Source organism: Zea mays, chromosome 4 (genome assembly GCF_902167145.1).
Source record: "Zea mays cultivar B73 chromosome 4, Zm-B73-REFERENCE-NAM-5.0, whole genome shotgun sequence".
Classification (NCBI taxonomy): Eukaryota; Viridiplantae; Streptophyta; class Magnoliopsida; order Poales; family Poaceae; genus Zea; species Zea mays.
Genome location: NC_050099.1, coordinates 9,135,959 through 9,162,709, shown reverse-complemented (window position 1 = coordinate 9,162,709; position 26,751 = coordinate 9,135,959). Strand labels below are relative to the sequence as shown.

The 26,751-nt window shown below is 51.4% G+C and overlaps 1 pseudogene; it reads right to left on the bottom strand.

Annotated features, from left to right (window-relative positions):
* On the bottom strand, positions 1 to 26,751 carry LOC118476866 (putative pectinesterase/pectinesterase inhibitor 38; annotated as a pseudogene).

Here is a 26,751-nt window from a genome sequence, read left to right as displayed (position 1 = left end):
CGTATAATACCGGTAGAGAAATGGTAGCTACAGGTAGAGGTCCAGCCGTCCAGGTACATGCATGCATATGCAAAATATACGGCGTCATGCATGCCATAATATGCCTTAATTCATCTCGGCAATGATGCATGGCTGGATACTAGAGACATACAATATCGTAGTAATAAGGTGGTGGGATCTAAAACGGAACGCCAGCCTGCGTAGTACAGTATTAACTTAAGCGCGCTGAGTGGAGCACCATCAGGCGCGTGGCGGCGACGCCGCGCCGAGGGTGTAGTCGTACTGGATAGGCTCAGGGACCCACTTGCTCGTGTTGATGAATGTGTCCGCCGTGTACGCGGCCGCCTCGGCATCGACGTTGAGGACGCGGAGGCCCGGCCACTTGACGCGGCCGGCTGTGTCAGCACCGATGCCATCGTTGCCGTATTCTAGGTATAAGATGGTCCAGGTGGTATCCTCGACGACCTTGTTCTTGTTCCACGCGACTCAGCCGTTGGGGCTGACCACGCGACTGAGATACGACTTGATGAACGCGACGTGGGAGAAGTTCCTGTAGGGGCAGCCGAGGTAGGTCTCCACGCCGTCGAGGTCCACGCCCGGTGCCGCTTCCACGGTGCACATGTGGAACGAGAAGTCGGACTCGCGGCTAGCGTTGTTGCAGCCAAATGCCGTCAGCACATTGTGCTTGCCTTTCGGTGGGCGGTGCACCAGCAGCAGGTAGCTCTGGAACATGGCCTAGGCATTGCCAAACACAAATTAAGTCCACAGTGCCCCAGATCAAGGTCTGCAGGTAGAACTGGATCCCGTTCTCCGCGTACAAGGTGTCCTCATGACCTTCCATGCTGCACTGGTAGACGACGGACTTGTTTGAATTTGACCTTAGCGCCACGTCCTATCTCCTTTCTAGCCATGCCATGTTTCTGATTGTCAGGTTCTATGCTATGAAGCCGTGACCCAAGGCATCTGTAGCAGCAGCAACAAATTAATAGTTTAGATTTACAGTATGCATGCATGACAACTCAACTACAGTGAAATATCGATCACCAGAGTTACTCAGTCACTGTCGCCGTCATGTTCATGGGGACGCCTGTTACATTGCTCTTGTTCCCCGTGATGACTGTAACACCCCACTGGTCGCACAGAATGGAAAAAATACCATAAACCTCATCCACCAAATTTTCTCAACACAAGAGATGTAATAAAGAAAGAATATAAAGCAAGGAAAAATCCGACAGTACCTTCTTTGAAAACTAGCATAACAAGGAGGGGAAACATGAAGCTCATACAAGATATAAAGACATATAATTCACATAGTAGAAACTGTAATGCAAGAGTGGTAAAACTTAATTATGACCCAACTGAAGTAAAACAAATGGGATAAGAAACTCAGCCCACCCCAAAATAAACGCTCAACCAAGAACAAAGCAATTCACTAGACTTGTCCAACTCTGATTAACAACATTATTAAATGGTGGTTCCTTTATTAAAGGTGTAGTGGCCGTGCTGCTACATCCCTCTATTCCCCAAAGCAGAAATTAGGTGCCTGCATCAAACAATGCAAGATGTGAGATAACACATCTCAGCAAGTAAACATAACAACAACAAATAGGACATTGTAAATCAACTGTGCTTACACAACCACGTGTTCAGGACTTCTTTCTTTTCTTTTGAACAGTAAATTGCAGCAAGTATACAAGTAACTAAAAACTCAACGCCAAGTAGAATCACCATGCACAAGTCCAAATTATCCACATCCACATAATAGATTCAACACCTCTCCCGTGAATGCACATGGCTACAAATGCAATAATGACTTCTGCCTCCATATCTCTAAGGATATGAAGCTGCACCATACCCCTTCTCAGGCAACATATGATGCTCAATGTACCGGTACGGTCGGACCATAAGATCGCGACGAAACTTCAATGCAATGGATGATGAGTGCATTATGCATGACAACATCATAAGTTCTTCCCAAATAAAAATGTGCTAGGCATTTACTTCCACCCATTCCACATAATAACCACTTGAGTAACATATTCAAACCTCAAACTCAAAATATGAAATCCATGAAACATGAACATTTTTAAATGATGGTACTCAAAAGAAAATATGAATTTGAACATGATAGCACAACATAAACAAGTATAAGACTCCTCATCTGACAGACAGAATAACCATCACAGTTTTACTTGCCTTCACCGAAGTTTGGGCAAAATCCCTAAGAACTATCCGGAAGTCCACCACCTGTTTTTGACACCCAACTTAGTGCACCAAATTCACATACAAAAAACTCAAAGATAACACCGCACCTACGCGCAATCTCAAACCCCGCCGCGGTAACAATTCTCCCCTCACTAACCAAACTGCAGCGGCGCTGCTTAACAATTCCATAACTTTAAAATTAGGACAGCAGCGGTGTCAAACAAAAACTTCAGAGACAACTACATAAAATTCCCCACAAGTTTTGTATACAACTCATGATTAAATTCTAACATCTAATTACCTCTAAACGGTCCACAAAATAAACCCTGCAATCTGTTTTTTTCTGATTTGGGCAGCGACATACTCGGATTCAAACAGCGATAACTTTTAAAATATAATTCCGATTTGAGCGCATAAGTACTTGTTGGAAAGATAAGAAAAAGCCCTACATGATTCTCATACTGATTAACACTAATTACTCCCGAAAAATCCCCAGAAACTGCTAATACTGCTGCTGTTCATCACTCTGAAAAATCTGTTTTTTGGACAGCCACATACCCGGATTCAAACGATTGTAACTTTTAATTTATAACTCCAAATTGAGCGCATAAATACTCGTTGGAAAGGTAAAACAAAGTTCTACAAGATCCCCAAATTGATCCCCATTAATTCTTCACGAAAAAACCCTAAACACTGCTAGAACTTCCGCTGTTCATCCACCACGTAAAATTCTGGACAGCCCCCCCTCTATCTAATCGCAAACGCAACATCTAATCAATTGAATCGCAGCGCGAATGAACCAGGGATGAACACAAAAATCACCTTGGGTTCTCCCCCTTTCCTTCCTCCCTCCTTCCCTCCACCAAAACGATTGGAGATTCGCACCATGAGACGATGATCCGAGCGGCAAGGATTGGCACCTTGGGAGGAGGGGATTGAGGGGGGCTGATAGGGTTTGGTGGCTGCAAGAATTGAGAGAGGAGGAGATGGGCAGGGGGGCGGCGGCCAAGGGGGGGAGGAGAAGTGGGGGGGGGGGGCGGCTGCACATGGGGGGAGGGGGTTAGGAGGGAGGCGGCTAGGGTTTGGGAGGGTTAATGGGCCGAAACACCAATTGCGGCCCAACTAACCCACGCGACAGCTCCCGACCGCAACGCAAGCGTCAAACCAAATAAATTCTACTGCCCTAGTTGTGAATGTTTTCCACAAAATTCCAAATCCCCAAAACAACAACCGGATGAGGAAAAAACAAAAAGAACAACCCCCAACTTCTCTTCTTTGCAAACCGGGTATCACACTCTACCCCTCTTAAAAAGAATTCGACCTCGAATTCTGACGCTTCTATCGGAATGACAAAATAAAAGATTAGCGAATCAACAACACTTACCCACAACGAAAAGTTCCGGGTACTTCTGCCGCATCAGCTCCTCAAGTTCCCACGTAGCCTCGCGCTCAGACTGATTAGTCCATAAGACCTTGACATACTTAATTGATCTCTTCCTCAACACACGCTCTGAGAATTCCAATATACGCACCGGACGACACTCCAGAGTCAGATCCTGCTGCACCGCAATTGGTTCCATCTCAATCTGATGGTCCGGATCCCGCAAGAACTTCCTCAACATAGAGACATGAAAAACCGGGTGTACCCCTGCCATGGAGTCTGGCAGCAGCAAGCGATAAGCCAGGCTGCCCACTCAGGCCAAGATAGTGAATGGTCCAATGTATCTTGGGCTGAGCTTCCCAGAGACACCGAACCGAACAACTCCCTTAGTGGGTGATACCCTGAGAAGGACTTGGTCACCCACAGCAAATTCCAGATCCCGCCTCCTCACATCAGCATAACTCTTCTGACGACTCTGAGCTGCCAAAATATTCTGACGAATTTCCCAAACCTTTTCAGAAGTTTGCTGAACCCAATCAGGACCAACCAGGGATCTCTCTCCCAAAGTCTCCTAGCACAGAGGAGAGATACACCGCCTGCCATACAAAGACTCAAATGGTGCCATCTTGATGCTAGCTTGGTAGCTGTTGTTATACGCAAACTCTGCCAGAGCAAGATGATCCTCCCAGCTACCCTTCCATGACAGAACACAAGCACGCAACATATCCTCCAAGGTTTGGATTGTTCGCTCTGACTGACCATCTGTTGGGGCGAAGGCAAAGACGCCACCCTTCGCTCGAAGCCTCCGCCGCGGTCGCTGGTCTGACAAAGACAAAGCGGGCAGGGACACCCTTCGCTTCATTCAGCACCAGACGAAGGCCTGCGGTGACGTCTCCCCGCAGCGCGGCCTCGTCCTGCACTACACCAAAATCATACACTTCCTACGGTTTTTTAACTTCCTACAACTTTTATAACAAACCGTAGGAAATAAATAACTTCCGAGAGGCAACTGGTAGCTCTAGGAAATAAACATAACTTCCTACGGTATTTTATAAAAGCTGTAGGAAGTTAGCTTTCACATGCTGACTCATGTGTTCGGTCAAGCGAGCCGCTAACTTCCTACGGCAGCCTCTAGGAAGTTAGCATGGGCAGCTAACTTCCTACAGCCTCCTCTAGGAAGTTAGCTTTTAGTTGCTGATCCGCGGGTGAAGTCAAACGAAAAACTAACTTCCTACGGCTGCCTCTAGGAAGTAAGCATGGGCAGCTAACTTCCTACGGCCTCCTCTAGGAAGTTGGATTTCAGCTTTTGACCAGTCAAACAAAAAGCTAACTTACTACGGCTGCCTCTAGAAAGTTAGTATGGGCAGCTAACTTCCTACGGCCTCCTCTAGAAAGTTAGATTTCAGCTTTTGACCAGTCAAACGAAAAGCTAACTTCCTATGGCTGGCTCTAGGAAGTTACTTAACTTCCTAGAGTACAGGTACAAACTCTAGAAAATTATGTAACTTCCTACGGCTTTACTCTAGGAAGTTATATTTTTTATCTTAAACCTCTACTCAATCTTATCCTCTTCTCACCCCTTTCTCAATCCCGTGTCTCTTCCACCAAATCAAAGTCGCCGCTGGATGCCTGCTCCCACCCGCGCAAGCCATGCCCGCCGACGCACCAGCCTCGGCCCCGCCCGCCGTGGCCACCCCTGCCCCCGGTCGCCGCTCCCGCCGGTGTGGCCACAGATGGGGCCAGAGAGCCTGCAGTGTGGCAAGCTGAGCACATGGAGCTCGGGGCACGATGCAGCCACGATGCTGCACCAGCGCCAGCGCGGCCCGACACCGTCGTCGCTGGACAGGACCACGAGGTACAGCTCCCTTAGGTTTCTTAGGTTCGCGACCAAGGTCTCGAAGATTTGGACCGTGAGTCGCGCGTCTGAGTTTGAGTCTCTGTGCAGCAGGAAACCGTCGTCGAGTAGATCGTAGAACTCGTAGCTGGTAGAGAGGTCGAGGGAGACCAGGCTCGTCAGGCCGCCGATGCAGCTGGCGCTTTGGACCGTTTGGTGTGTAGATTTATCTGACATGTCACAGCAGGCGCTTGATTCATTGAAGCAACTATGCAATGTTGAAGTTGTACCTTATACACTAACCCTAGGTTATTCATATTGGAGTGCAGGTCTGTTTAAGATCTTTTCTTTATAATCTGATTTCCATTATGTTTAGTATCGTTCGACTTTGTGGTACATATGTTCCATATTCTTTGTTCTATAATTTTTCCATGAAGTTTTAAGTCTTCTTTACTAAAAAGGGTGCCATAATTCACCCATTACTACTTATTAATTGTCATCGACATTTGCCTTTTCCTTTATTGATGAGTTTTGAGCTGACAAAACCAGTTCAACCATTTTTAAATTTTTTAATACTATGGGTTTGATCAATGTTTTTTTATTTCTGATAGATCACATTTTGAACCGAATCCTGCCTACTGGAGTGGAGGTACCCTCTTCGTTTAAGACAATTGTCAAGTATACTAAACTTCTTTTCACGAAACACAGCTCGCCTATGCACGACAACCATACACCAAGACATTGTATACATTTATGTTGTCTTAGGCTGTGCAATGCATAAGGTCTAATGCAAGCTAAGCCTAATGCAACCAACGAATCACTCCCTTATTGTCATGAAACTTCTTTGAGTGTGCCAGATTCCTAATTAAACGAAAATTTTCTACCTGTCTCCAATAGGTGATGAACCTGATTGCCAAGATGCTAATAAAACAAAAAGAGAGTGGGAGGATTAGGGCCACTGCCATCCAAGCCATGGGAACACTTTGATCATGTACTGATGAATCTACCTGCTTCCGCTTTGCAGTTCCTCGGTAATTTTTTATCCTCATGCTTTTGTGTTATAATTTAATTATAGCATCACATTGTAGCCATTGGCTTTTTTATAGCATGATATGTAAATTCTTGTTTGGGCAGAAATGCAGATAGAGCAGCCTGACAGGTTTATTTTCTATTAGAATTGTAGCCTATAGTCGAGAAGCACTGAGATGTATAGTACAAAGATATTCATTCGTCCACCACATTAGTGCATGATTTGTGCTTATAATAATTTTGTCCGCCACATTGAGTGTGCCTATAGTCGAGAAGCACTGAGATGCTAGTTGGAGCTAGCGTCCTTGTTCAAACAAAGCATCATAGAACTGTTTGGATCTACATATTGAATTGATGGCTAGGTGCATGCATATGTACTTGAACAGCAGGGCTTTTCTAAACCTATGATCAGCAGAATCTAGCATCTGTTTTTCTCAAACTGTTATGCTTTTAAATCGTGGGTACTTGTTAGTATCCATGCACAACACACAGTGTGGTCGTGTGGTGAACAAATCTCTTTTCAGATTTGCGCTCAGCTCATCATGTGTGGTGTACCAAATTAAGCTTACGTTTCTTTTCTGTATTCTTTCTTTCTTTTTTATAAGGGTGCTCCTGTTAAATAGGTTGAAACAGAAGCGACATTATTGGTTATTAGCAAATCCTGGAGAATGCATGCAAGTTCTTCTTTATTTGTATCACTATCTCTTAGCACAGTTCTCTAACTTTCGATGCACGTACAAGTCTATTTTTTTATAAAAAACTGTCTATATATGGGGGCACACAGAATTCTGTGGACATCTGCATCAATCATCACATGTTGTTATGCCTGATGTCCTGTGGATTGGTGTTCGATCTCGTGAATTCGAGCTGTCCTCCATTCCTCCTGCATGTAGATATACTAGACATTTGGAACTGTTTTTTGGCAGCTACATATATACCAATTGACAGACATTTGGAATTGTTTTTTTGTGTGTTCAGGTTACTGAATTGGAACGAAAAAAAATCCATAAAGTGCTGAAGACTAAGTGGATCGAGCGCGCGCACGAGGGTTGTCGTAAAATGTCCACCGTTATTAAGAGGGCTAATGAATTCCCAATCGATTGTAGCTACATGCATGAAGGAGTGCACATAGTGTCCTATGTCCACAAGATCGCCAGCTATTTCATGCAAGCATCCGCACAAGTGTCCTACTATATGTTATTGTGTTCTGATACTTGAGACTTTTATTATGACTATGTATGAGATATTATCTGTTATTAGTACCGAATGAGATGTGTCTTATTATGACTATGGATGAGACTTTTGTGATGTAATTGATGAGACTATGGATTTAAATATTGTTATGTGATTGTGTGTGAGATGTTTTATGTGAAAATATGTTGTGTTATATATTTGTTATGATGTGGAATGTGGTGTAAAATAAAAATAAACAACATTTATAATGTTGGTCAAATTAACTTCCTAGAGGCTTATTGGGCCGTAGGAAGTTAGCCAGCTAACTTCCTAGGTGCTACAGTCAGTCGTAGGAAGTTAGCCAGCTAACTTCCTAGGGCTACAGTCAGCCGTAGGAAGTTGGTCGTAGGAAGTTAGTCAGCTGACGGCGCTGACGACGTGAAGCTATTAACTTCCGAGAACCTACTAACTTCCGAGAGGCTTCTTTGGCTGTAGGAAGTTAGCTAACTTCCTAGAGGGCTCTAGGAAGTTAAGCTAACTTCCGACAAAAAAATTTCGAGAGCCAAACTTCCGACGGGATGGCTTAACTTCCGAGAGTTTAGCTAACTTCCTAGAGTTTAGGGCTAACTTCCTAGGGTTTAGGCTCTAGGAAGTTCACTATTTTGGTGTAGTGCTGCTCTAAGGCCCACGCGTGATCTGGCCCATTGTAACGGGCCCCGCGTGGCCGCCTTTGTGTTACGGGCCTAGCTTGTAAAGGCATTCTTGTAATTACAGCTTGTAACCCTGCTTTATGGGAATATTCTAGGGATAAACTAGGTGTCTGAGGGCACATGCGTCCTTAACACAAGGCGCTGGGCACTCAGATACCTATAAATACCCCCGCACAGTGCCCGTGAGAGGCTAGATCAATAGAATTATTGCCCCCGTGCACATAACCCTGTTGTCACCACCGCTCACCCTTGTTGGCCTCCTTGCTGCTGAGAGCAAGTTCCAACATTTGGCGCCCACCGTTCGTGCTACGACCAAACCACCCGCGATGGCACCCAAGAGAGCTAACCCGAAGGCTGACGAGGCTGCGAAGGCAGCACTGCTCGCCGCAAGGAAGGGCAAGGCCCTCGCCCTCACCCAATCCACCCACCAAGAGCCCACCGACGACAATATTCCCCGCATCAGCGAAGACGACACCTTCCGCACCTGCGGGCCCGAAGGACAATCGCAGCCGCCCCCAGGCTTCGCCCCGCTGGAGGGCGCGGATCTCACCGAGGACGGTGAGGTCCTCGGCGTCTCAACAGAAGAACAGCTACAGCTACGCGCCCTGCGCCTCAAGAACCGCAACCTCCAAAGGCAGAAAGAAATACTGGAGGCCAAGCGCCAGCGTGTGTCCGCACTAGCCAAGGTGCGGCAAATGATACGCGACGAGGAGCAGAAGGCCCAAGACCTCGAGCGCGAGATCGCGCTGATGCAGCGCGAAGGCCACCTCGGTCTACAGCAAGAGCCACCCCTCCAACAGCGCGCGCAACCGGAAGACACGCGCGAAGGCCACCTCGGCCTGCAACATGGCCCACCCCTGCAGCACCGGGCGCAGCCGGAGAACCCGCGTTTCCCCCACCATGACTACGCCTTCCAACACGGCGCGCCATTCCAAGGGGTCAACTACCTCGACGAGCGAAGTCCCCTGGCGCCACACCTGCAAGTGACGCCTTGGCCAGCCAACTTTCGAGCAGGGGCGTATCCCAAGTAAAACGGCAGCACCGACCAGGCGCAATACATAATGAGTTATCAGGTCGCCGTCGCATCTGCCGGAGGGGACGACGCCACAATGGCGAAGTCTTTCATCATCGCCCTAGAGGGCCCAGCACTCACCTGGTTCACCAGATTGCCTCCGATGTCCATTGATTCGTGGAGAAGTCTCAGGGACAAATTCCTGCTCAACTTCCAAGGGTACCGCCCAGACACCGACGCCTTGGCCGAGCTCTCGCTTTGCAAACAGCTGGAAAAGGAGACTCTGAGGGAGTACTACCGCAAATTCTTAACACTCAAGTCACAGCTGCCCTCTGTCGATGATCAGATCGCTATCCACTAGGCCATCAACGGCCTTCGGGCCGGCGTCTACAGCCACTGTATCAGAGATCCACCCAAGAGCTTGCAGGAGCTATATCAGCTCTTCGAAAAATATGCCAAATCCGAAGAGCTCCACCAGCGCAAGGTTGAGTCACAGCGGAAACCCAAAGATGCCCCGTAGTCCAGCCGCACGTGGACGAGGACTCCGCAGCCAGACTCCGGTCGAGACGGCCGCAGTCAGCAGCAAGTGCACAACATCGCCAACCAGCAGCCTGCTGCGGACCCCCCCCCCCCCCCCCCCGTCGCCAGGAATATCCCCCCCAGGGCCATGGAAATGGAACTCATGGCAGGGGCCGAGGGCGCGCGCAGCCGCCGCGCCGGTTCTACTGCCTTTTCCACGGCGAAGACTGCGCCCACCAAACCAAAGACTGCCCCGAGACGAAGGCAACCAGAGACAGAATGGCGCGGGCGCAGCCAGCCGACAATCCCAGAATTGTCGCGCATAATTACCAACCACCCCCTCCACCATATATCCACGCTCCCGCCCCGCATCCACCGCACCACGCTTACCAACACCATCAGGAAGTACAAATCGTACCTCCTCCACCCCCACCGCCACACCAGCAACATCAAAACATCCCCCATGCCCCAAAGCAGGAAGACTTCGCCGATCAACCATATCGCGGAGTCATTCACATGATAACAGGGGGCTCCAGCACCGACTTCGACACCAAGCGGCAGAAGCGGGACCACTACCGCAGCATCAACCAGGTCGCCATCACTGGCCCAGTCGTGCAGACGAAGTGGTCCCACATACCGCTAACCTTCGACGCGCGAGACGTCGACCTGTGCAGCGCCCCCCACATCGACGATATGGTCATCAATTGCAGCGTGGCAGGCTGGGACTTACACAAAGTCCTAGTCGACAACGGCAGTCAGGCGGACATCATCTTCCTCCATGCCTTCGACCGCATGGGTATAAGCCACAGCTTGCTGAAGCCTTCGGACAACCCCTTGTATGGTTTCGGCGGCAAGGGCACCTTTCCAGTTGGCAAGATAGAGTTGCCCCTCTCCTTCGGTGTAGCACCCAATGCCCGAAGTGAGCAACTAACCTTCGACATTGTCGACATGGTATATCCATACAACGCCATCATGGGCCGGGGCTCCATCAATAAGTTCGAAGCTGCCATCCACGGGCTGTACCTATGTATGAAGATACCAGGTCCGCTAGGCGCCATTACAATCTACGGCAACCAGCAGACGGCGCGCAACATAGAGCGGGACTTCGTGCCTGGCTAGAGGAACGTACACTGTCTCACGACCCAGCGTGAAGTCCCCGCGCTCGCCAGCCCAACCGATAAGCAGCACGACAAGGCACAGTTGCAGAGCCAGGACGGGACCAAGACTGTCCCCCTCGATCAGGCCACGCCCAAGCAGACAGTCACTATCAGCGAAGACCTCACCTCACTGGAAGAAGAGAGACTTCTCCGCTGCCTGGCCAAGAATAAAGATGTCTTCACCTGGTCCGCCCTCGATCTGGTCGGAGTCAGCCGATCCATAATCGAGCACAGCTTGGGAATTGACCCTTCGGTGCGACCCAAAAAGCAGAGGCTTCGCAAAATGTCAGACGAAAAGACAGAGGCCGCCAAGGCGGAGGTGCACCGCCTCCTGGAGGCTAAATTCATCGAGCCAGTGGCTTACCCCACGTGGCTCTCCAATGTTGTAATGGTGCAGAAAAAAAGCGGGAAATGGCGAATGTGCATAGACTTCACCAGTCTCAATAAGGCCTGCCCAAAGGACAATTTCCCGTTGCCACGGATCGACAAAATAGTCGATAGCGCGGCCGGATGCGAGGACATGTCTCTCCTCGACTGCTTCTCCGGCTATCACCAGATATACATGAAGGAGGAAGACAAGGCTAGCACCAGCTTTATAACACCCTTCGGCACTTATTGCTTCGTCAGAATGCCGGAGGGTCTCAAGAATGCCGGGTCCACCTTCTCCAGACTCACCAAAACAGTACTCAAGGGGCAGGTCGGCAGAAATATATTTACATATGTGGACGACATCGTCGTCGCCAGCAAGAATAAGGAGGACCATCTCGCCGACCTGGCCGAGACATTCGCGAACATGCGAGATGCACGACTCCGCCTAAACCCGGAAAAATGCGTCTTCGGTGTTCGTCAGGGCAAGATATTGGGCTACCTGGTGTCGCACCGCGGCATCGAGGCCAACCCAACCAAGATCCAGGCCATCGTCGGCATGTCGCCCCCACAGTCCGCCAGGGACGTCCAGCGTCTGACAGGCAGACTGGCCGCTCTCAACAGATTCATCTCCAGGTCCGCCGAGCGAAGTCTCCCCTTCTTCAAAACACTCCGCGGAGCGAAAGACTTCGCCTGGGGACCGGAGCAAGCAGCGGCCTTCGCCTCACTAAAACAGTACCTGTCGGAGCTGGCCATCCTCACAAGCCCCGACTCCTCGCTCCCACTATTGCTCTATGTCGCGGCTTCGCCGCACGCGGTCAGCGCGGCACTAGTGCAGGAGCAGACAGTCGAGGGCGCAGTCAGACAGTGCCCTGTTTACTATGTCTCCGAAGTCCTGACACCGTCCAAATGCAACATGACAGAGCTGGAGAAGATCGCCTACGCAGTTGTTATGTCCTCGCGCAAACTGCGCCATTACTTTGAAGCATTCAAGGTCCGAGTCACCTCAGACAGGGGGCTCGGCGAACTATTCAGAAACCCGGAGGAATCAGTGAGGATTGCCAAGTGGGCAGCCGAACTCTCCGGCTACCACATCAGCTTCGAGCCCAGGACAGCCATCAAGTCGCAAGTCCTGGCAGACTTCGTCGTCGACTGGACTGGGCCAGTAACACAGCCGGACCCGTCCACAGAGAAGATCTGGACCATCCATTGCGACGGCGCATAGTGCCATGCGGGGGCAGGCGTCGCTGCAGTCGTCACCTCACCAGCCGGAGTCAAACACAGATATGCAGCACGCCTCAACTTCGCTCTGGAATCCGACAAGTGTACAAACAATATAGCAGAGTATGAAGCGGTTATCCTCGGCCTCCGCAAGCTAAGGGCCCTCGGAGTCACCACATGTATCATCAAGACAGACTCCAAGATAGTTGCCGGCCAGGTCGAGAAAGACTATGCAGCAAAAGACCCCGCGCTCATGCAATACCTCGCGGCTATCCGAAGTCTCGAGAGACAATTCAAGGGATTCACCCTGCAGCATGTGGATAGGGCTAAGAATGAGGAGGCCGATGCATTAGCCAAGGCCGCCGCCAGGGGCGAGCCCCTGCCCTCCGACGTGTTTTTTCACACCATCGGCACGCCAGCCGTCCGGAGCCCCGAAGGGCTCCAGATAACTAATGATAGCGAGGGCCACCATATAGTCAACCTAATCATGACCGAAGACTGGAGGGCACCAATAACCCTGTTCCTACAGGGGTACTATCATCCAACCGACGTCAGTGAGGCAAAGCACCTCAGACATCGAAGCCGGGACTTCGCACTGATCGAGGGCCAACTATACAAGAAGGGGGTCAGTCAGCCAATGCTCAAATGCGTCACCGAAACCGAAGGCATGCAGATCCTACGCGAAGTCCACAGTGGCACGTGCGGCTCGCACGCAGGGCCAAGGGCCCTGGCAGCCAAGGTGATCCGACAAGGGTTTTACTGGCCTGCAATGATCTGCGCCGCAAATCGAGTCACAAGGTCCTGCGAAGCCTGCCAGAAGTTCTCTCCTCGGTCAGGCAACCCCTCGCAATATACAAAGCTGATCGCCCATACATGGCCTCTCCAGCGCTGGGGCCTGGACATTGTCGGGCCCCTGCCCACCGCTCAGGGGAACCTTAAGTTCGCCTTCGTAGCCGTTGAATACTTCACCAAATGGATTGAAGCGAGGGCTGTTTCCACAATCACATCAAAGACTGCCCAAAAATTCTTTTGGCAGAACATTGTTTGCCGCTTCGGAGTACCGTCCGAGCTAACAGTTGACAACGGCAAGCAGTTTGACAGCCAAGATTTCAAGGATTTTTGTTTCTCCATCGGCACCAAGCTTGCCTTCGCTTCAGTCTATCATCCGCAGTCCAACGGGGTCGTGGAGCGTGCCAATGCGAAAATCTTCACAGCTGTTAAGAAAATGCTCCTCGATGAAAAAAAGGCAGATGGACCGATTTGTTACCGGAGGCAGTCTGGGCGCTAAACACAACTGAGTGCAGGGCGACCGGGTTCACTCCTTTCCGCCTTCTATACGGATCGGAGGCAATGACCCCGCAAGAAATAAAGCATGGGTCCCCGCGTACAGTTCCGTCATCCGTCCCTGACGTGGACGAGCCAACCTCAAAAGATCTCATTGACGGAGACCGGGTCTTCGCCCTACAGGCCCTAAACAAATACCAAGCCCAGACCAAAGCATGGCGCGACCACACAGTCATCCCGAGGGAGTTCAGCGCGGGGGACCTCGTACTCATCCGAACAGCTCGGACGGAGTCCAAGGGCAAGCTGGAGCCCAAGTGGGAGGGCCCCTTCATAGTCAAGTCAAAAGCTTCCCCCAGCGCTTACAGGCTCACAACGCCAAATGGCGAGGACCTGGAGCACTCCTGGAACATCGACAACCTTCGCAAATTTTTTGCTTGACCCATTTAGGGCTGATTTCGCCCTTGTAATTCGCTGCAACCAATCTTGTACCGGCCCGCACTCTTTTCCTCCCGGGGGGTGAGGTTTTTAACGAGGCGGAGCCATGTAATATATGAGAGAAAAATCCCCCGCAAAAACACGTGTCGAAAAAAGACCGCGACAACGGTCTTCGGCATTCGACCAATTCGAAGTCACCGCGAGGCTAAGCGCTAGCCACCCTCGCGTGCGACAAGTCCGCGCAGAAGTCGCCTAAGGGTGCAGCCGGACTAAGCACAACAAGTGCGAAAAAAATCCGATGTCTAGCGCGAAGACTATCCGCGCAGAAGTCGCCTAAGGGTGCAGCCGGACTAAGCACAACAAGTGCGAAAAAATCCGATGTCTAGCGCGAAGACTATCCGCGCAGAAGTCGCCTAAGGGTGCAGCCGGACTAAGCACAACAAGTGCGAAAAAATCCGATGTCTATCGCGAAGACTATCCGCGCAGAAGTCGCCTAAGGGTGCAGCCGGACTAAGCACAACAAGTGCGAAAAAATCCGATGTCTAGCGTGAAGACTATCCGCGCAGAAGTCGCCTAAGGGTGCAGCCGGACTAAGCACAACAAGTGCGAGAAAATCCGAAGTCTATCGCAAAGACTCCGCGCAGAAGCCGCCTAAGGGCGCAGCCGAACTAGCACAACAACAGCAGAAACGATAGCATCAAACCATCCGTGCTAAGAACGACTATAATCACAACAGCACAACATAGCCAACCATACGAGACAAAGGCACACAACGTCCTCGCAGGCACAGGCACGCGAGGGCACACAACCTCATCGTACAAACCCCCACACATATACAAGCGAGGGCACCACACTCTACATCAGCTCAACCTTAGGAATAAGTCCCATCTCTCTATAATTAAATAACATCATCCTAAGCTCCTCACCCGCAAAAAGACTTCGCAGTTCCCTTTCCCCTGTACTCGCAGCGGCCGACAAAGACAACAGTTCCTGACGACCAGCCCTACTCACACGAAGCCGAGCCCCCTCCTCCGCGCTAACCCTACGTTTTGCAACCGCCCTTCGTCATCGGCGCCCGGTGCTAGGACCTGGCACGTCTGGCGCGTCCGCGGCGTGTAGCGAAGCCTCCGCCGCAGCCACGTCCAAGGCCGCAAAATAATCCAAGTCCTCCTCCGACGACTCCTCAGTCCACTCAACCGAGCTCCCAGAGTCAGTAAAATCAAACAACTCAGATACCGACCCACCATATTCATTCCCACCTTCCGCGGTCAAAGCCGCCAAAAACTCAGTAGTAGCGGTTGCGTACGCAGGCCCAAAATCCTGAACCTGCGCAGCAACCAAAGTTCAGCACAGCATCCAAAAATTCCCCAACCCTAAACACCTACTACGCCACCTGCGAAGACCCTGACGCTGCGGGAGCCTCCGCCGTTGGCTCCGCCGCTGGCTCCGCCGCCACCGCCGCGGGATCTTCAGCACTCGGCACTGCAGCTGCGGGGGCATCAGGGGCGCCTTCGGCCACCTTCGGGGGCAGGTCTTCGCCGGCCACAGCGGATGTGGGGGCAGTCGTCGTGATCGCTGCGGTCTCCGGGGTTGGCTCCAGGGCGACCCCAGTCACAGCCTCCGCGGGGGTCGGCTCCGGGTCTGGCAGCGCACTGTTCAGAGCCCCGAAGTCGTCCACCCGCTCGCCGCGCTCCGCCTAGGACAAGACACACAGATTCAGCAAACACACGCACAGCCTGCATACAGCAAACGCCAAACAAACAAACAACGTTACCTGAGCCCTCGCAGTCTCGGCCCGCTCCCTGACCACCTCACGACCGTACAGACCCCACATCCGGTCATAGAGGGCCCCGGCGGATTCCTTCACAACGGGGTCTTCGACCTTATAGATATCTCGCTCAAATTCTTCATCCGCCTGGTCGAAGGCCTCGAAGTGCCGGCACCCTTCGCGGGAGAGAGCGTTCATCGCCCCCTCGCAGGTGACCAGGGAGGCGTACGACATTAACCCCCCGCAACAGCTAGAAGTTCCAGCAGCTCCTCCTGCACCCACTGCAGACAGCGAAGCCCGGGCTCTCGGTCCGGCACCTCGAAGTCACCGGTCCGCGCACCCAGCTCACGATATGTATCCATGAGCTGCGTGCGCGTCCGTTCGGCCTCCGCATGCATCGCGGCCTCGGCCTCCTTCGCGCGGCTCTCCAGGGCGGTGAGCCGCTCTTGCAGATGTTCGGCGAGCTCCTTAGAAAGATTGCCCTCCGCCCGCGCCAGCTTGGCCTCCGCCTGCGCAGCCTGCCCCTTGGCGACGGCCTCGTTGGCTTCCCTCCTCTCCGCCGCCAGCTGGCGCCGGAAGTCGGCCTTCTCCCTCTCCAGGGCGGCCACCCTGTCCGCCAGCTTACGGTACTTGCTGTCGGAGGCCGACTTCTCACGGACAGCGTCAGCATGTTGTGTCCGAAGTCTCTCGACTTCGGCAGTCACAGCTGCCGTGAGGGCCCCTGATGCAGTACGGCTGGCGAAGTCAGCCACCTGCAGAACATACGTAAGGCCATTGACGTAAAAAATATATATATATATATAGCTCAGCGGACCTGACTCAGCGCCTCCGTCACTCCCTTCAGCCGGCGGGTCGCCACGCCCGCCTCGTCCCTGACCAACGCGAGGGCCGACACCTCGCCTTCGGCGCCAAGCGCCTCGCCCCTCGCCTTCGGCACCATGACGGCCGTCGCGATCGCCGCGCCAGGCGCATCTATAGCAAGCTGGCCCTCGCCCGGCCCTGCAACGCGTCAACAAGTTAATATATATATATATATATATATATATATAATAACAATAATAGGCCAGCGACTTACCACCAAGATAGTCGTCCACAGAAATATCGGTGCCGAAGTCGGCAACACGTTTGCCCGACAACGGCAACGCTTGGGCCGCCTTCGAAGCCTCCGCCACTCCGCTGGCCGGCGGCACCGCCTTCGTTGACTTGGAGCCTCCGGCGCCTGCCGTCGCCTCCGGCGCCTTGCTAGGAGCAGCGGCGCCCGCCTTCGCCACCAGCGGCGGCTTACCTCCGCCGGAGGCCACAGCCTTCGCAGTTCCCAGCTGCCTTTTCGGCCGAGCTTCGTGAATCCTGACAGTCGCCTGGCGTTTTTGCGCCGCCCCTTGGCGATCCTTGTCCATCACTGTCCACACAACAGCACCGATATTTCGCCCGTAAGGAAAAACTCTCCACTGATGAACCATACGAGATGTAAAACAGTCCTCCTCAGCCGCGCAGGGGATAGGAACATTTTTTGGCCAGCAACCCCCGGTAACCCTCAGCATCCGAGCCGAAGACTCCCGGAGCTCGGGCGAAGACATCCTTTCCCCCGGGGCCGCACACGTCCTCATTAACTCTCTAGCAAAACTATCAGACACCCCAAGTCCTCCCATCGCAGTACCTAATTTTCTCTTTTTTGAGGAGGGGGGCGGCCGCCAGCGCAGGGTCGCCTCCAGTCTCCACCGCCGGCTTCTTCCCACGGCGGTCCGCTTCGTCTTGACCAGGATAGCCGTCGTACGGCAATTGATTTAATTCGAAGACCCTGTTCAAGCGCTCATTTGACCCACGGATATCAAAGCTGCGCTGGCCTTCAGTCCTCGGCACGTAACGTCCCACGAGCCGCACCGCCAAGTCCTCCGCATCACGCACAAAGGCAGCCGGGTCACGATTTCGCAAATTCAGTGCGAAGGCAGGACTTCGCACCACCCTTCCTCCGTGAAAAGGCATCTGGCGAGGGCACACTTCGCCCAGCGCCCAGCCGTGCAACAAGGGCCAGACCCCGTACGCCACGAACTCTTCAACTAAATCACGCCCACTGCTCTGACCGGCGGCGCATCGGAGGGCCCCTTCGTCTGCATCCTCTTCTGCCACTTCAAAAGGCGGATACGCAGAATAATAATGAGAGCACATCTCAGACACGGGGAGTCCCTCATGGCCTTCGACAGTACCCTCAACAACGTAAAACCAAAATTCATTCCAACTGCCCCACTTGTTGCGGGCGCACGGAACCAACTCCACTACTGGCATTGTGGTCTTGCCGGTCTTCGGCGTGAATGTGCATGACCCGAACTGGGCAACTCCGTCCCCAACCATCCTCTTCTGCCAATGCAAACAATAATTCTTCGCAAAAACTTCAACAGACGGCTGCCCGCCGTACGAAGTCGTCGCCCAGACATACTTCGCCAGCGCCACCATGGCATTTGGTGTCAGCTGATGTATTTGAACATTGAATCTACGCAGGACTTCGCCAACAAACCGGTGCGCAGGCAAGCGGAGACCGGCGGCGAAGAATGCCTCGAAAACGACCAACTCACCCTCCGGCTCGGGGACTACCTCCGTCCCCGGAGCACGAGCAACTCCGCCGCCAAAGTAGCCCAACCGCTGCATATCTTCAACGCTGGCTGACGTCATCCGTGACACACCAAAATCAACAGAGTCGCCGGCGCGCAACTCCTCCACCATCACGCTACTCAACGTCTCCTCAGACGAGGCGGCGGCTGGCGGCGTGGTGTCGGAGGAAGAAGAGGAGGACGGCATTGCTACGTACCGTCGGCGGTGGCGGGCGGTTTGCTTCACTCGAGCCAGAACTCCGGCGAGCAAAAGGAGCAGCGGAAGAAGAAGAGCAGCAAGACGGCGGGAGGCTAGGGTTTTTACGGAGCGCGGAAGGCAAAGTTCAAACAGCGCCGACCCTCGCCCCCTTTTATAGGCAGAGCGCGGCTCTTCGGGAAACCCGCAATCCGAAAGGGCGCGGCGCTTCGGGAAACCCGCAATCCAACAGTACGCCGTCCATCAACGGTCACATCAAAAACCCCCGCGGAACCACTTCGAGCGAGGGCAGCGTCTCCGCCATCTAGCGACGTCTTCGGCACCAGGTGACTCTGTCGAACTGGTCCCTCGGAGGGCAAATGTTGGGGCGAAGGCAAAGACGCCACCCTTCGCTCGAAGCCTCCGCCGCGGTCGCTGGTCTGACAAAGACAAAGCGGGCAGGGACACCCTTCGCTTCATTCAGCACCAGACGAAGGCCTGCGGTGACGTCTCCCCGTAGCGCGGCCTCGTCCTGCTCTAAGGCCCACGCGTGATCTGGCCCATTGTAACGGGCCCCGCGTGGCCGCCTTTATGTTACGGGCCTAGCTTGTAAAGGCATTCTTGTAATTACAGCTTGTAACCCTGCTTTATGGGAATATTCTGGGGATAAACTAGGTGTCTGAGGGCACATGCGTCCTTAACACAAGGCGCTGGGCACTCAGATACCTATAAATACCCCCGCACAGTGCCCGTGAGAGGCTAGATCAATAGAATTATTGCCCCCGTGCACGTAACCCTGTTGTCACCACCGCTCACCCTTGTTGGCGTCCTTGCTACTGAGATCAAGTTCCAACACCATCCGTCTGAGGGTGAAAAGCGACACTAAGCGAAAGCTTGGTGCCCAATGCACTATGGAGACTCTCCCAGAATTTGGATACAAATTTGGAGTCTCGATCAGAAACAATAGACTTAGGTACCCCGTGAAGCCTGACTACTTCCTTCATATACAAGGGAACCAAATCTGAAGCTGAATTTGTGGTCTTCATGGGAATAAAATGCGCAGACTTAGTCAAGCGATCCACTACCACCCAAATAGCATCCATGCCACGAGGGGAACGAGGTAGACCCACCACAAAATCCATGGTGATATGTTCCCATTTCCACTCTGGAATTTCCAATGGCTTCAGCAAACCTGCAGGCCGCTTATGTTCGGCCTTCACGCGTTGACATACTTCACAGGCGGCCACATACTTAGAAATGTCAACCTTCATCCGCTTCCACCAGAAGTTTTGCTTCAAATCTCGGTACATTTTGGTTTCGCCAGGATGGACGGTGTAAGGCGTTTTATGAGCTTCTCGCAGGATATCCAGCTTCACCTTTGATTTCTGAGGCACACAAAGATGGCCCCTGAAACGAACCAAATCATTCTCATCAATGGTGAACTCCCGTGGTTTACCATCACCAACCCTCTTTCGAGCTTCCTGCAAAAGACGATCCTGCTGCTGAGCCGCACGCACTCTCTCCATAAGAGAGGATTGAATAAGCATCTGAGTCTCCTCGCTAGCGGTGCCGACATAACACAAAGCGATCCCCAAACGGTCCAGATCAGCGATCAACGACAAGGCCACCTTTGGAACCCCGGACCTGCTAAGGGCATCCGCCACCACATTAGCCTTCCCCGGGTGATAATGAATGGACAAATCATAATCTTTAATCAATTCTAGCCGCCGACGCTGCCTCAAATTCAGCTCCTTCTGAGTAAAAATATACTTGAGACTTTTGTGATCGGTGAAAATGTCACAAGCCTCGCCATAAAGGTAATGCCTCCACAACTTTAGAGCAAAAACCACCGCAGCCAATTCCAGATCATGAGTTGGATAATTCCCCTCATGCTTCCTCAACTGCCTTGAGCCATAAGCAATCACTCTGCCTTCCTGCATCAGCACACAGCCAAGACCAATACGCGAAGCATCCGTACAAACTTTGAAACGCTTACCACTCTCAGGCAAAGCTAGGATAGGGGCGTCCACCAACTTGCTCTTCAATGACTGATAACTGACCTCACATTCACCGGACCAGACGAAGGGAACACCCTTCTCCAAGAGCCTAGTCAAAGGCTTAGCAATGCTGGAAAAATTTGGTACGAAGCGCCGATAATACCCCGCAAGCCCCAAGAAACTTTGGATTTCAGAGACACTAGAAGGTCTCCTCCACCCCACCACAGCCGCAACATTCTTGGGATCAACCGCAATACCCTGCTGATTAATCACGTGCCCCAGGAAAGCCACTTCGGATAGCCAAAAGGCACACTTCTTCAACTTGCCATAGAATTGATTCTTCCTTAGGGCACCCAGAACAAGACGGAGATGCTGTTCATGCTCGGCCTCGGTCTTTGAATAAATCAAAATATCATCCAGGAATACGACCACAAAATCGTCCAGGAATTCATGCAACATCCTATTCATTGCTTCCATAAAGGCAGCAGGGGCATTAGTTAAGCCAAAAGACATGACTATGAACTCATAATGCCCATACCTGGTGCAGAAGGCAGTCTTCTCAATATCCTCCTCACGAATCCTCAATTGATGATAACCAGAGTTCAAATCAATTTTGGAGAACACCTGGGCACCCCTCAACTGCTCAAAGAGGACCTCAATTCGGGGAAGCAGATATTTATTCTTGATTGTCACTTGATTCAAAGCGCGATAATCCACACACAGCCGCTTGCTTTTATCCTTCTTCTCAACAAACAATACTGGGGAAGCCCATGGAGACCTGCTAGGCCTAATGAAGCCCTTAGCCAGCAGATCATCCAATTGCCGCTATAATTCAATCTGCTCCTTTGGAGCCATTCGATACGGGGCCTTATGAATAGGCTGCATACCCGGGATCAGCTTAATCTCAAAAGCTGCATCGTGCTCTGGAGGAATGCCTGGAAGCTCTGCCGGAAACACGTCAGCAAAGTCACACACCACCCGAATGTCCTGCACCCGCAAGGCAGCCTCACCCTCCACCACCATAGAGAAAAAGATCCCCGACTTCCTTGACCGGCGATCAGGAAGCAATTGCGCCAACAAGGATAATGTGAACTTCGGGGAACTTCCCAAGAATACCACCTCCTTACCCGACGGCGCCTGCAATAACACTGTCTTCCAGAAGCAGGATATAACCGCGCGATACCGGGATAACCAATCCATACCCAAGATAACATCGAATGCCCCCAAGGAAATCACCACCAGATTGGCCGAAAAAACCTCATCAGCAAGAATGACGGAACACCCCTGACAAACTGAACAGCTACTAATGGAGCCATTAGCAGAACTGACCAAAATTGGGTGACCCAACCTCTGCACCGAAAGACCAGCCCGCGACACAAAACCCTCCGAAACAAACGAATAGCTAGCGCTAGAGTCAAAAAGAGCATGGGCTGCAAATGAATCAACTGAAATCGTACCTGTCACCACGTCTCCTTGCTCCCTACCATCCGTAGCGGGTAGCACATAAGCTCCAGAAATACCCGCAGAAGAGGAAGCTCCCGGAGTGAAATTAACAGAAGAACCCCACTGAGCCACCGGAGGAGGCTGGCGCGGAGCTCCAAACTGAGTCAGCACAGGGGTAGACGGTGCAGGAGTAGGCACAGCCTGATACTGAGGAAAACCTTGCATCGGCACGAACTGAGAAGTCCCAGGCACATAAAGTTGCTGTGGAGGAAGAGGAACCGAAAACTGCTGCTCAGCACTTGACATCATATTGATAGTGCCCTGAGAAGAGGAGGAAGTTACCGGCTCCCATCTGAGCTTCCCATTGGGATTCCTCCTACACACCACATCCTTGTGGTCCTGACTGCAGATAGAACACCTGCCACTCCACTGGCACTCAGCACAGCGATGTGCATCTCCACAGCGGAAACACACCAGCCCTAGCCCGGGCTTAGGAACGACCCGAAACCTCTGAGTACTTCCTCCCGAAGTACCTGAGTCAGAAGATTTGCCACGGTAAGGATGGTGGCGCTGATGCTGAGACTTTCCCCTCTTGTGAGCTGGACCTCCAGTGTTGCCCCTCCTCGTGTCCTGGCTACGAGGCTGATCAACACCCGAAGACTTCTGCGACTCCATGGTGTACTGGTGTTGCATCTCCACACCCAGCGCCTGCTCCACCGTGGTACGGAAGTCCACCAACAGAAAGGCCCCCAGTGCATGCCTGATAGAAGGCTTCAGACCCTGACGGAATTGGCTCGCCTTCTCCATCTCATTATAAGCCACATGAGGGACAAAGCAGACCATCTTGTTGAAGCCCACCTCATACTCTGTGACAGACTTCTTCTCCTGCTTGTAGGACTGCAAGTCAATCTTCATTTTCTCCAGAAAGGTGACCGGGTAGAATCTCCTTTCAAACTGCCTGATGAAAACATCCCATGATAGGACTCCTGGTGAGGAGGAGTGCGCTACCTGCACGCCTCTCCACCAAATTTGCGCCTCTCCCTTCAGCAGCTGAGTGCCAAAGCGAACCCGATCTCCATATGCAATCTCGAAGACATTCATCTTATCCTCCACATAAGTCAACCAATCTGCCGCCTCGATCGGAGTACCACTGCCATCAAAAGAATCCAACTTCATGCCCATCCACTGCATCAGCGAAAGACCACTGACTGGAAGAGGCACCTCGGCCCCGCCACCTGGAACAGCACCCGCAGGGACAGCACCCCGGGCACTTCTCCACCTCCAGCACCCTGAGCAGCACCCGCAGGGGCGACAGGAATGGCTTGCCTCAGAAGGGCCAACTCCAGCTGCATGGCCTGCATCGCGGCTAACATTGCCGACGGACTCATCGAGTCCCCACTAGGAGCTTGCGGACTACCCCGAGCTCTACGAGGCGGCATAGCTGTAGCCACAGGGATGAGAATAATAAGTAAATGAGATAAGCATAGCATCTCTCTAGATAATGTCAAAACTAGCACAGACAATAACATAATCATATCAATAGCAAGACAGAAAACCCATCCTACATGTGCAGTGTGTCAATTTATTACTACTCCACTTGCTAGGACCTACAGCCTATTCCTCTGATACCAACTGTAACACCCCACTGGTCGCACAGAATGGAAAAAATACCATAAACCTCATCCACCAAATTTGCTCAACACAAGAGATGTAATAAAGAAAGAATATAAAGCAAGGAAAAAATCCGGCAGTACCTCCTTTGAAAACTAGCATAACAAGGAGGGGAAACATGAAGCTCATACAAGATATAAAGACATATAATTCACATAGTAGAAACTGTAATGCAAGAGTGGTAAAACTTAATTATGACCCAACTGAAGTAAAACAAATGGGATAAGAAACTCAGCCCACCCCAAAATAAACGCTCAACCAAGAACAAAGCAATTCACTAGAATTGTCCAACTCTGATTAACAACATTATTAAATGGTGGTTCCTTTATTAAAGGTGTAGTGGCTGTGCTGCTACATCCCTCTATTCCCCAAAGCAGAAATTAGGTGCCTGCATCAAACAATGCAAGATGTGAGATAACACATCTCAGCAAGTAAACATAACAACAACAAAAAGGACATTGTAAATCAACTGTGCTTACACAACCACGTGTTCAGGACTTCTTTCTTTTCTTTTGAACAGTAAATTGCAGCAAGTATACAAGTAACTAAAAACTCAACGCCAAGTAGAATCACCATGCACAAGTCTAAATTATCCACATCCACATAATAGATTCAACACCTCTCCCGTGAATGCACATGGCTACAAATGCAATAATGACTTCTGCCTCCATATCTCTAAGGATATGAAGCTGCACCATACCCCTTCTCGGGCAACATATGATGCTCAATGTACCGGTACGGTCGGACCATAAGATCGCGACGAAACTTCAATGCAATGGATGATGAGTGCATTATGCATGACAACATCATAAGTTCTTCCCAAATAAAAATGTGCTAGGCATTTACTTCCACCCATTCCACATAATAACCACTTGAGTAACATATTCAAACCTCAAACTCAACATATGAAATCCATGAAACATGAACATTTTCAAATGATGGTGCTCAAAAGAAAATATGAATTTGAACATGATAGCACAAGATAAACAAGTATAAGACTCCTCATCTGACAGACGGAATAACCATCACAGTTTTACTTGCCTTCACCGAAGTTTGGGCAAAATCCCTAAGAACGATCCGGAAGTCCACCACCTGTTTTTGACACCCAACTTAGTGCACCAAATTCACATACAAAAAACTCAAAGACAACACCGCACCTACGCGCAATCTCAAACCCCGCCGCGGTAACAATTCTCCCCTCACTAACCAAACTGCAGCGGCGCTGCTTAACAATTCCATAACTTTAAAATTAGGACAGCAGCGGTGTCAAACAAAAACTTCAGAGACAACTACATAAAATTCCCCACAAGTTTTGTATACAACTCATGATTAAATTCTAATATCTAATTACCTCTAAACGGTCCACAAAATAAACCCTGCAATCTGTTTTTTTCTGATTTGGGCAGCGACATACTCGGATTCAAACAGCGATAACTTTTAAAATATAATTCCGATTTGAGCGCATAAGTACTTGTTGGAAAGATAAGAAAAAGCCCTACATGATTCTCATACTGATTAACACTAATTACTCCCGAAAAATCCCCAGAAACTGCTAATACTGCTGCTGTTCATCACTCTGAAAAATCTGTTTTTTGGACAGCCACATACCCGGATTCAAACGATGGTAACTTTTAATTTATAACTCCAAATTGAGCGCATAAATACTCGTTGGAAAGGTAAAACAAAGTTCTACAAGATCCCCAAATTGATCCCCATTAATTCTTCACGAAAAAAACCCTAAAAACTGCTAGAACTTCGTTGTTCATCCACCACGTAAAATTCTGGACAGCCCCCCTCTATCTAATCGCAAACGCAACATCTAATCAATTGAATCGCAGCGCGAATGAACAAGGGATGAACACAAAAATCACCTTGGGTTCTCCCCCTTTCCTTCCTCCCTCCTTCCCTCCACCAAAACGATTGGAGATTCGCACCACGAGACGATGATCCGAGCGGCAAGGATTGGCACCTTGGGAGGAGGGGATTGAGGGGGGGGGGGGGCTAGGGTTTGGTGGCTGCAAGAATTGAGAGAGGAGGAGATGGGCAGGGGGGGCGGCGGCCAAGGGGGGAGGAGAAGTGGGGGGGCGGCTGCACATGGGGGGAGGGGGTTAGGAGGGAGGCGGCTAGGGTTTGGGAGGGTTAATGGGCCAAAACACCAATTGCGGCCCAACTAACCCACGCGACAGCTCCCGACCGCAACGCAAGCGTCAAACCAAATAAATTCTACTGCCCTAGTTGTGAATGTTTTCCACAAAATTCCAAATCCCCAAAACAACAACCGGATGAGGAAAAAAACAAAAAGAACAACCCCCAACTTCTCTTCTTTGCAAACCGGGTATCACAATGACGGTGGCACCGACCCCATCGTCGATCAGCATCACGTTCCTTCTTATTATGTTGACGGTCTCGTCGTAGACGCTAGCGAGCACATGCACGACGTACTTGTCCTCCACCTCCTCGGCTTCTTGTGGTGCTGGTGCGGCATTCAGGGCTGCCTGGATGCTGGTGTAGCAAGGCGGCGGAGCAGCGACGCCGCCGCACCACTTCACCACGACAGCATCCGCACGCGGAGGCCATCTCCCCGGCGGATCAATGACATTGGACCGGCGGCTGAGAACGACTGCGTGGTCATCGTCGTTACCACTGCCAGCAGGCAGCTTCTACCTCGTCTCCGCGCCGCCGCTTGCCACGACAACCAGCGCAGCGAGCAGCAGGGCCACCGCCATGGCCAGGCCCAGGCCACACCTCCTCACGCCGCCTACCAT